Here is a 12,988-nt window from a genome sequence, read left to right as displayed (position 1 = left end):
TTTTGTTTAGTTAATATAAAAATCTAACCAAAAACATTTCAATAAAATCTTTTATCTGTATTTGTAAAAAGTACTTTCTTTAAAAGTATGAAAAAAATATATGTGCAAGTATCATGTGTGATTTTAATCATTTTAAAATAGGAAATTTATTTTTTATTAATCAGAATCATAAAGTTAATTGGAATTTTAAAGATTAAAGATTTCCTATGTAATTTTTCACTTAACTGTTACAATGAAAAATGCATAATGGAATTCACAGGGTTAAAAATGGCTGAAGAGACTGGAACTTCTTACGCACAAGCCTGCTTCTACTCTCATCAACCACACAATACCAACAGCAGTTTGTGATATGACGAAACTAATTATGTATGAATTGTGGATAAAAATAATCTGACGTTGCAAGCGAAGCTTAGGCTGACTGTTATATATGTAATCTTTTCTGATTATGTAGGATGAATTAAAATAAAACAGCATTATGACGGTAGTTAAACAATATTATACATGTAATTTCTACATGTCTAAAATCTCCTTCTTTTGAAATTTCTGGTATAGATTGCTGTATCTTAAGATTCCAGCAGTGATCAGCCAGCATTCTTGAGTTTCATTTTCCCAGATAGCATGTTTCCATGGTGAAAGCATTCTCAATGTTCGTCACTCACCTTCAAGATGAGAATCTAAGAATTGGATCTTTAGTGACATATTTCAGCCAAAAGCCTTATAGTTTTTAAGAAGCTCAGTTATAAGTTCTTGAATGTTTTCTGCCTTATGATTTCCAAGGAAGCTGAATGTTTTTGGACTAACGTACTTCTGTCCTACAGTCATTGCAAGTAGCTGCAGCACTAAATGTTCCAAACATGAAAGGTTACACTTAACTGAAGTAGTTGAGATTTTTCTTGGCCAGAATGATACATGGTTTATTGTTTATAGTATTACATCCAGCATTGAGTCCTAAACAAAATTACATGAATCATATGTGTATCATTTGGAATCACTTTAATTACTTTGTAAATAATAATACTTATTTTTCAAGGATTAACAACTAAATTATAGTTTATTTATTTAGCAACTTAACTTTTACTATAAATAAATATTATACTTGTATTGTTCAAGCACATACATACTTACTGGAAAGTAGAAAGGGCATTACAAAAAAATCTGAGGATCAAGTGATATTCTGACTTCAGATTTGGAATCAGCAGCCAAAATACACATCAGTCAGCAAATATTGCAATATTTTTCGGTAGTGTGTCCCTATCATCAGTATAAGAAAAGCATTCCTATAATCATAAGTTGGAAGGATCATACCTTTTTATTCATCTATCATTTGGTGTTTTTGAATAGAAATTTATATCTATGAAATTGTGATGTAATAAAATTTGGCATATGTTTTAAACTAATAAAGTCAATAAACTTTATATTTCAGTGGTGGCCATCTTAATATATTCCTCCGCTATACTTTAAAACTACTAGAATTAGACAGTATTGTTTATTTGCTAAACTGTTTAGCATTTTTCATTGCGAAAAAAATGAATCCTTACTTTTTCAAATGTGACTGCAAACAGCAGAGTTATAATTGAAAATGTTACTGTTCAATCATTCAAATATTTCAGGTATTATTTAATTTGTTGACAAATTTCCATTTCACTTTGAGTGTGGGTTTGTATTTATTATGTTTATTATTAATTATTATTTTCTTAAATTCTTATTTTGTTCCAATATTACAATAATCTATATAGATAAGCAAGCACTTTAATATTACAATGCTGTTATCAGTATTATATAATGATACATTATATATTATACATCATAATGTCTATAATGTTGTACTTTATATGAGATAAACAATTGCAGACCTAAGTATTTGAAATAAGACTGTTTTTATGAAATGCATTTTTTAGAAATAAAAATACTCCAGCAATGATTTCCACATGCCAATATAAAAACTCTGATGTGAACACCACATGACTTCATTGTACACCTATTAAATTACATATACACATTTTTTGCTGCATTTCATTTAAACTTATTTAATTTGAAAGTGAGGTACAATCCTCCATCTCTTTTAATAAAGTGGACAGTTACACAATTGCATTGTGGTGGATACCACATTGCATCACATTTTTGGTGTCTTTATCAGCATTTTAGTAGTGTAATTTTGTAATGTAATTACATGTAATTTTGTTTATGTAATTTTGTTTCACATTGCTCAAGTAGTTATGTAGTGTAAGTGAGAACTTGTCTGATCTGTAACCATGGACACATTGGTTTGAATCAGACTTAATATACATATAAGTTTTTTAATTTAAGTATATTGATTTATTAAATTATTAACCTCTGTAAGAATTAAAATGAAATTAAAATGAAATAAAATTAAAATTAAAATGAAAAGTACATAAAATTTTATTTCACTAATAACTTATGATTTTTATCATATTTGTTTTTTTTATTGTTATTATTAAATTATTATTATTTATTGTAAATATTTTTATACAATCAGAGGTTAATAATTATTAATAAATCAATATATTTAAATTAAAAAAAAGTTAAAAAAAAATATGTGTATGAAGTTGGATTTGAACTGTGTGCCTTGAAGAGGAAGGCCTTCCTCTTGTAAGATCCAAATATTTCATTAATTAAAATTTAATTTGGCTATAACTTTGGAACCGATGAAAATAAGTTCTTTTTATTGTATATTGTTGAAAAGCTCTCAATGAGGGCTTACTGCAGTTAAGAAAAAGTGCAAATTCCAAATATCAACATCGTACGGCTAATTGTTTCTGAGTTATATGTTTGTATGTACAGATGTCACGCAGAAACTAGTCAAAATGGATATTAACGTTGAAATCTGAAATTTTTCTTTATCATAATACTTTCTTTTACTTCATACAATTAATTAAAAATGTATCAATTTACAAATGTAAAAGAATTTTGTTTTAGAGTTAGTGAAATAATTTTACTTAAATCTTTATTATGAATGAAATTCACATTGCAATATACGAGGAATATTCATAAAGTAAGGGTTACTTGGTCATTAAAAAAATAAATTAACTCTTGAGAAAAGGTTTTTACTTAACACTTTTAGTTTTATTACAAATCTACTTGTTTGCCACATAATCGTCATTCAGTTCTAAGCTCTTTTCGTAACACTGCACCAGTTTCATTAACCCTTCTGCATAGAAGTTCGCCACCTGGGAATTAAACTAGTTGACAATGGCAATCTTGAGTTCCTCATCGTTTTCAAACCGTTGTCCACCAAGCCACTTTATCAAATCGAAGAAAAGGAAGTAATTGGTAAGTGCAATGTCGAGACTATATGGAGTGTGGTTAAAAAGTTCCCAATGAAAATCTTGAATCTTCTTCTTGGTTAAGGCAGCGGTGTGACGATGCATGTTTCATGCAAGGAGGATTATGCCAGATGAAAGTTTCCCATGTCATCAATTTTGTTGGATCGCCTCAGTTTGGTGAGTGTTTCACAGTACAACTCAGCTGTAATTGTTGATCTATGTTCCATATTAAGTCAACCAAAATGATGCCCTTTTCGCCAACATTTTCCACTCGAGTATGGAGATTGCTTAAAATTTTTTTGTTTTGGAGAACTTGAATGGTGCCACTATGCATTGACTGTTATTTCGATTCTGCGATTGTGTAGGATATCCACATCTCATCGCCTGTAACAATGTGGGAGAACAAATCATCTCCATTTTGTTGTTAGTGGTTCAAAAACACTCATCCATTGCACATTATTTGCTCTTTGTGTTGTTCGGTGAGCATTTTTGATACCCACCTTGCACACAATTTGTGATATCTGAGTTTTTCTAAGATAAACGTGTCGATAGAGGTGCATCCAACAGGCGGAAATTCATCAGCCAGAGCACTAATCATCATTCGCCGTTTTCAGTTCACTTATTCAATAATTTTGTCTGTAGTTTAATACCAAAAATGAATTAAACATAAATGACTATTTCCCTTAAAAAGAAATTAAATTTAATAAAATAATGATAGTAATTACAAGTGGTTGTATAAATTACTTTCTGATATTTTTGTTACCAACAACTGACTTCAATCTATTTCTTCCAGAAAAAAGTTACACTGACACAGTGAAGTGATTGAAAGTTTTCAAATGAATTTCTGTAATTCATTCAATAATTTTGCTAAAATTACAAATATATTACCTCATATTTCTAGATAAAGTTTCCTTCAACAGAAATACATATTGAGGAAGATAGCTTCCTCATCCCCTTAAAAAAAAAACAAGATGGCTGTGCCCTAGTAACCAATTGAGCACATATTGCTTGACTAGGCATCTTCTCAAATCTTTCCTTCTAATGCTTCTTTCAGCAACCAAACCTGTGGAAATCACATGGTGACGACTGGATTGTATGATGGGTGTTCAGGAAATGTATAATGAATTTTAGCAAGTCTAAACTGCCATATGCAGCCGTGTGTTGTAAAGGAGGATGTTGAGTCGGTTGCACGTTGTTTTGACAAGTAACCCTGACTTATTCAACAACTGGCAGCAGCATGCCGCATTTACTTTCCCTCATTTGTGCAGAAAATCAATCAGCGAAGCACACCTTTTGGGTCCCAAAACACATGCTTTTCTTTGCCTTAATCAAACCACTCTCCACTTTTCCACCACCCCATATGTGTTTTCTTGCTTTCCAGGGTTTAGTGTTGGACCCATGTTGCAGGTCACAATATGGTACAAAAATGCCTCTCCTTCTTCCTCAAAGTCACTGACAGATGTCTTTCTGGACATTGTGTGTGCCTCTGTGAGATGATGGAATGCACCTCGCCAATGCTTTGCTGTATCCAAGAGTGTCTGAGAACATTGTATGCACACTCCCAACACTTATGCCAATGTCTGATGTTATTTCAGTGGCGGTTATCTTCCAAAAGGTCAAGAAGCCCTAAATTTTATCACAGACGCTGATCTGCGAATGATATTCATGACTTTCATTCTCTAATGCGCATGGCCACTTAGAAAATTTTTTGGCCCAATCAAACACTTGAATTTTTGATAGAACTGTACCTGGAGTAGAATTAAAACTAAAGAGGATTTGACACTTTCATTGGCGAGAAATCGTATAATTGATTGCGCAATGGATGATTGTACCACTTGCTCAGACGTTCTGCTACTGACGTGGGAACATGACCTGTGGGTATGGATGACTGGTTGCTCCCCCCTCCATACATAGCCATCTAACTACCTGCAGCATCCCACCTATTCACTGCCTTTTCCTCAGTCCACGCGATAAAATTCCAGTTTATATTTGAATGACCCTCGTATACTATAGTTAAAAATTTTTGATTACATACTTATTTTTAAATTTGGTATGATTACAATTTCCATGCCAAATACAGTGTTTGTAGAAGGTTCTTTTACTGCAAAAAGAACTTTTGCAGTAAAAGTGCAAAAGCTGCACTTTTACCTTATGACCACTGTTATGCCTAAAAACCTCTTGAAGGGGAGTGTGTATGTTTAATGACTGTGTGACACAAGTCCTCTTGAATTTTCACACAACTGAACTATCCGTGGACGCATTTCCATAAGATTTGCAGGTGTTAATGGGAAAAGTTTCTCTTTTAAATAACCCCATAAAAAAACTCACATGGATTTAAATCTAGGCTCAAAGGTGGTCAAAAGAAACCTCCATTGTGGTGGCCCGGTTAGATTTGAAATTACATGATTACCAAAAACTGAATTTAAAAAATCAGCACATCTTGCATAAACCGTTTAGCATCTATAGCAAACTCAGTTTGGGTAGAAAATCAGTCCTTAGTAGATACAAATAGCGTTGAGAATTAACTATATTGTTGAAAAACACTGGTCCTATCAATCTGTGACTGGATACAACTGTCCTCATGGTTACTTTAGGTGCATGTTGTTATTTTTCATGCACATTTTGTGGTGCTGCTGTTGTCCAAAAGCGGACTTATTGCTTATTCAACAGTCCATCAATATGAAAATAGGCTTTGCTTGAAAAAAAGTGTTGAACAGAACATAATCTTTCCCTTTCGACCAGCGTGCAAACTCCAATCTTTTTAACTTATGCAGGGCAGTCAATTTGTACAGAAACAGCTTGAGATCACTTTGAAACTTGAAAGATTCTTTATACTGTATGACCAGATACTAGTGACGCTTGCCGTGCAAACTTTCCTGGACTATGTTGCATGACAACTCGAAGTACTAAGATATGTTCCAGAGAATGAACAGGAGCTGTTTTATGCTGCCTTCATCAAATTTATGGTATAAACGAATTGTGTTTTCTTGCTGGAGTCCATCAAGTGTTAAAATGTCGCTCAGTCACTATAACACTTTTTTATTCAGAATAAAGAAGTACATGTTTATTCACAGCGTGCTGTGAATTAGGACAAACGCCTGTGATCTGCTGTAGCTCAACAATAATTGATGTGTACGGAATCAAAGCGAATATAAAGACTAGGCAACATCTACCTGTATTTCCAAGAATAGGGTTATGCATGCACAATACAAAACACCAAGTAAAAAAAAAATATTTATAATCGACTTCAAATATGTCTACTTATCGTGTGCTACTCTGTACCTGTTATCACCTATCCAGTATTTTATATATGTGTACATCCATATTTAATGTATATATATATATATATGTTATGTGAACTACATAATTTACAGCATTGTGGCTTCAAGTACATTTTTTGCCTTTTAAACAGTGTGCACAATTTAACAAACGCAGATATACCTACGTCAATTCCTGGTGTCCTGAGTTCATCAATTGTGTGGATTGTTTTGATACAGTTGTCCTTTCTATATAATCTCTATAAATAAAAGTCACATGTTGACAAGTCTACTGATCACCACGGTCAGATAGAGAGGTCATACAGAGATATGACCTCATAGAGATGTGACCATATCTAGGAGGAGGTCATGTAGAGAAGAGGTCAGATAGAGAGTCAAATTGAGAGGCTTATGGCCACCACGGCCATAAGCCTATTCACTGTTCGCTCAGCAGTAAACATGAAGATGAGCAAGTGACCTCTCAAACATGAAACAAGTCACCCCATACTGCAGGAAAAAGCAGTACTTGTATTCTTCCATCAGCTGTTGAGCAGTCATACAAAATGGTCAGTTAGACATCTGTGTTGTCGAAAAATATTGGAACAACCACATACGTTGTGTAAAATGCTGGACATAGGTGAGTGGTGTTCTGTGTTTGCCACAGCACAGCACACCACACCACACCCTATCTTCTGGTACCTTGTGTATTTAGGTGCAGTTTTCTGCTGCCCAGTACCTGCTGTTTTGGACATTTACGTACCCCGATAAATGAAACCATGCCTCGTCTGACATTATAACATAAATGTGTCCAAATCGACCATATTCAACAACCAGCAACAAAAAGTCACACTATTCCCTTGTCTGGTTCCTTCAATTGCATAACTGTGATGCAGTACAGTTTCAACTTCAAACTCTTAAGGACATGTCTGCAGGTTGACAACCTGACCTATTGCGACCTATTGCAATAGTTTTATGATAGATTTCTGAGGACCACGAAGCATCATGTTTTCTCTTTTACAGTTCCTTCAATTGTTGCACAACTGTGATGTGGTATGGTTTCAACTTAAAATTCTTCAAGACATGTATGCATGTTGTTCTACTCACCCCAACCTGTTGCGATAGTTTTCTGAGAACCATGAAGCATCATTTTCAGAGACTGCAGCAAGTTTGAAAAAGTGTGTTCGGGAAACTGCAGGAAGTTTGCAATCTGTGGACAGATGGCACACTTTGGTGCATTATAACAATACAGTTTGGTACAATTTCTTCACCAATTGCTGAAAGCTGGTTTTAGCTGGGACAGGACGATTAGGAAATGCTTTACAGAATAACTCCTATGCTTCTTTCAAAGAACTGGTTGTCACACCTCGCCTTCTCAATCTCAACATGACTTACAGAAGGGGAGTTCTTATATAGTAATGTACAACCTCTTCCTTGTTCCAATTTTCCATACCAATGTACTGTGTGCCAACTTATGATTTTAATGTTCTATTCAACACTCCATATTAAGATTAGCATTTACAGATAATATCACTGAAATATTATATATCTTCATATGTTGTGCATGTGACAGATCCCTATGTAATAAGGCTGCTTAATAAATATCCTACAAGCTTTTAGATTACAACTGACTACTTTCCCACACCATAAGTATCTAGATAGTGTTTTCTAACTTTTAATGCTCTTTGTATTTTTAGTGTTTATCATTAAATATTGTTCACATTACAACAAATATATTATATTATGTATTTATACAATAGAGTAGTAATAAACTGTGTATCTTAACCTGAATTGTAGTTGTTTGATAGAGAATCTCAAGACCAAGAGTAAAATCTTATCATTTTACCATTTAAGTCATAAAAACAGTAACTTCCATAATATCTTGACATCATTAGTTGAGTAAAAACATATAAAGATAATGGGAAATTTATAATCAATCTATGCAATCACCATTATATTTATTTTTTATTTTAAAAAATAATTTTAAACAATAATTAAACAGTATTATAAAACAAATTAATATTTTGTTACATTTATCAGTCTTAAGATATTTTATACAATAAAATCCATCAGATTTACACAGATAAAGAAATTTAAAAAAAATAAATAAAACTGTTTCTTGTAATCTTGTAAAAATGTTAACTTGCATGTAATTATGTTAATACATTAAGAAACTGAAGAAAAAAAATTAGAGATGCAATTTAGAAAGATGTGAAATGCTTAAACATTACATTAATAAAACACTAAATTATACTATTTACTAAAACTTTAAATCAAAACTATTTATACATTGTATAGATTTTTATTTGAAAGCAATAATCAAACACACGTAAATATTGTGGCATCCAAGCCACAATATAAATTATTTGATGTAATATTCAATCTTTAAAGAGAAATATTACTTGTAAATCCAACCTTCTACAGTATGATACCAATTAACTTCTGTAAGTTATTACACTTGAACAATACCTTTAAACCAGTTATTTATTTATATATTTAATTAAGTAGATCTGAATAATAATTAGTTCATCATTGACAAACGTATTGCAATTAAGGTAAAGTAAGGAAATCCTTAATAAACAAGGACATAATTAAATTATTACAATTTTATTCCAAAGTACATCCTGTTTAGTTTTTAACTCATAATAAAAATTTCCTTTATTAGAAATCAATTCTATAAACATTACGTCAATATTATTTTTTTTTAAATATTATTTTCAAGTAGCTGGTGAATGTATCATATTGAACAAGTATTTTTAAAAAATTATCTGACATTCATTTACTATCATTCATAAACTTAAAATAATAATACCATTGTAAATCAATTATCATAATATATTAGATAATAATGGATTATACTGGCTGTATTTGGACAATTATGAATTTATTAATTAAAATAATAGTATAATTAAGATAGTAGTGAATTTTTAAATTTATAGTTCTATTTATAGACGTATTTATGTAGGATTCATGTATTTTAATCTGAGTCAAATGATAGAATTTTTCTTTCAGTTTATGTCATGACACTCTCCAACTACCTGTATAGTTGTTGAATTTGATACTTTTGTTTTGTTGAGCTTTAATGACTTAGTTGTCATCTACGCTTGGCATAAGCAAAAACTCACGGGACTGCTCAGATAAACATTCAAATGTTTTAATTGTTTTTAGATGTTTATTTAGGTTTTACTTTATTATACTTAATAATTGTACTGTTTAATTACTAATTTATAAATGGACAATGTAAATGATAGATAGTGTGATAGAATTAGGCAGTTTACAGAAGAGTTCTATCTGAACTGATAATGGTAAAAAAACATAAAGAATGAGTCTGATAACAAATCCGTATATCTCAACTAATTTGAATGCAGTATTATAGAACATGCCATTGGCAATGAGTTAGAAAACATATTGTAAGTTGTAAAACTCTAGTTACTGTCGTAACTAGGTGGATTAACATAAGTTTCACAAAAACTGTTAAAACAAATTTTTATATTCTTGTACTTCATACTTGCAGCACAATTATGACGCTAAAACTACAGTCACATAATATTTATGTGACTGTAGTTAGTTAAGTGTTTTCTGAATGACATAATTAGAACACATACCATAAAATGGGGTAAACAAAATCAAAATTTTTTTAATGTGATTGTGAGACTGGAGAGGGGTGATTGAAACATTGATTTTTTTTTCCTAGAGAAAACTTGAGAGCAGAGTAATTTGTGATAAATAGGTTTAAGTTTATAGCACTGGATTTTTTCAGCTGATGTTCAATCGTTTCACATTGCCAAGACTTCTGTGTTGCTTCTGAGAATTTTGATCAAAACAAGTTGCTTCTGAGAATTTTGATCAAAACAAGAAATAATCCAAGTTAAGGTCAAACTAATGACATTCGCTGGATTTTCTTTTAAACCTGCTAATTTTTTTATAATCTAATGTTTAATAAAATAAGCAACACATCTTTAAATCATAGGGATGGTGAATAGCTAATTCTGTACCATAAATTAGCTGTTTCTGTTTAACTTTCCACTTTGAAACTGTTTAAATGTGAAATATTAACTTGATTTTTTTATGTTTTATTGAAAAATCACACCAATAGAAATAAGTTTGTCATCAACATATTTTCCATTGTTGCAGGTTTTAAAATGTTGCTGAAATATGTTTCCAGGCAAACTCGTACAAAAAAAAATGACAGCAATTAAAAATTCATACTGAGGAAATCAACTGAAATTCATCCAGTAATAATCATATAGTTAGTTATATATTAATATTAAAAGAAAGTAGATTCAATTAAAACAGAGGGTGATAGCTTTATTAGTCCACTGTTTAAAAGTTTTATGTTTATGTTTTAATATTACGAATTGTTAAAGACTTTCTAGACAAAAAAGGGAAAAAGTCCAACGTTCAACTGTGAGGACAAAGTTTTTGTGTATCATTTATAATTTGTCACAGAAAAGATATAAGATCAGAGGTGCTGTTTCACAATGTTGAGAAAAAAACTAAAAATTGTACCACCTCAGAACATTGTGATTAGAATGTAAATGGGACTAGTTTTTGTGGGTAACACCCTAAAAGACTAATGGTAAATAGTCTGAATAGTAAAAAAATCTGTTATGTTCAAGTGCATCTTTATAACTCTTGGATCTGAGAAACAGGCCAAAGTTCACAAGGTACAACAGAAAAACAGTTGTTGGCACTTTTTGATTTGAAGATGTTGATATTGTCTCAGAGTTGCTAGACTTTGTTCAATATGCTACCATCAGTACCACTAAACAAAATTGGTAGGATTGGTAGGATTTCAGACTTTGGCATATGATTCAGATTCTTCTGTGCTCAGATAAAATCAGTTTTTCAGTCTGTGCTCAGATAAAATCAGTTTTTCAGTAATCAAATAATTTACTATTGTGAATTGGACTTAAAACTTAATAATGAACAAGTGGTTATTATAAAAATAGTTTCAAAATCTACCACATAAGCTGCTTCCAGATTACATCCTTACTAAGTCAACAAAGAACAAAAAGTGACTCAGGTTCAAGGTATGCAAGGTAAAAAATTGACTTCAAAAAGTGGCCTATAATCCTACATTCAGCAAACAAAGTATGTTTTAGAGGACGGTAACTTCAAGGGCCAATTTGCTCAAAATGAATGACTATGAACTACCAAATTTGAGGTTAAAGATTTGGAGGAAGACTTACTTTGTAAACTGACATTTCTTTATTCAATGTATAAGTTATTCAAGTTTCATTCTTGCACATTTTAATTAGTTAATTTCTATTTTCTTCTGTTTTCAGTATACAGTCATAAAAAAAATTGCTACAAATTGCTACTTTACAAATATAAATTTGTTTTTTTTTACCATGTATGAAACAATCTGAACATAACCATGTATGAAACAATCTGAACATATATTAATTTTTGGCTGTTTTTTTAAAGAAATAATAATTATGGTTCCAAACATTAAGATGAAAATAAACCAACCCACATTCTACCCATCCAAAATTTAATTAATATTACCTCCCCTCTTCTTAGGTCATTTTTTACCAAAGAGAGATATTAACTGGATTTTATGATTGAAGTGACCCAAAGGAGGTTGCTTGAAAAATTGAATGTTTCCTACATGTTTCAGGACCTTAAAACTATTTTTTTTTTAATTTTTTATTTTATGGTGGCCATTTTTGTTATGTATTATGGTGTGCACACCTATTATTGTGATAACTATAAAACTGTTGTTGATTCTGGTGGAAGAATGAAACAAAATTTAATCATTCTCAAGGTAAAAGATTGGTACAGTGGTTTTAAGATTACCAATAAGTTCAGTTACCCAGTATCAAATGCAAGAGAGTTATTTTTAAAAGTGTATGTAGTAAATCTGATGTGGACATCAAATGACTTCCTTGTACGCCTATTAAATTACACACAATTTTTTTAAAATGAAAAGTACATAAAATTTTATTTCATACTTTTTTTTTGTTATTGAATTATTTAATTTTTTTTACAATCACAGGTTAAATAAATCAATATATTTCAATTAAAAATAACAAAGAATTATTACGGTGTAAAATATTCCTTAATATTGGATTATTTGGTCAAAAATGAAAAAGAAACTGTTATACAGGAAAAAGAAAGATAACATGAAGAAATATATCTCAAAAGGAAGAATAAAAAAGTTAAGGAAGAAAACATTAAGACCAAGGAAAAGATTAAGAGAGAAAATTTGAAAACTAGGAAAAACTTGTACACAAATAAAGATCACACAATTAATATCATATGAAACCAAAGAGCAATTAAATGATCCGTAAAAAAAAAACAAATAAATGAATGATACCAACTCCGACTTAGGGAGCGACAATATCAGAGGAGTAATGAACTACGAGATAAGAATTTTTTGCAATTTATTAAAGATAGGGCACGGTATGCATCAGTGTATAAGTTGTTCTTGTGAGGGCTATTTAA

The 12,988-nt window shown here is 31.0% G+C and overlaps 1 protein-coding gene across 2 annotated transcripts in view; it reads left to right on the top strand.

Annotated features, from left to right (window-relative positions):
• The window catches only part of DCAF12 (DDB1 and CUL4 associated factor 12-like protein), a 75,644-nt gene extending 63,143 nt beyond the window's left edge, over positions 1 to 12,501 (top strand). The window contains exons 7-8 of one of the 2 annotated variants that reach the window (XR_012754696.1): positions 1,424 to 1,610; positions 10,673 to 12,501. The gene's annotated coding sequence lies outside the window, so the exon portion shown is untranslated. The remainder of the gene's footprint in view (positions 1 to 1,423; positions 1,611 to 10,672) is intronic. The other variant, XM_075353707.1, reaches the window with a different exon arrangement.
• The last annotated feature ends 487 nt before the right edge of the window (positions 12,502 to 12,988 follow it).

The sequence above is a fragment of the Lycorma delicatula genome, chromosome 1 (assembly GCF_047948215.1).
Source record: "Lycorma delicatula isolate Av1 chromosome 1, ASM4794821v1, whole genome shotgun sequence".
NCBI lineage: Eukaryota > Metazoa > Arthropoda > Insecta > Hemiptera > Fulgoridae > Lycorma > Lycorma delicatula.
Note: the sequence above shows the minus strand (reverse complement) of the source record. Positions and strands in the feature narration are given on the sequence as shown.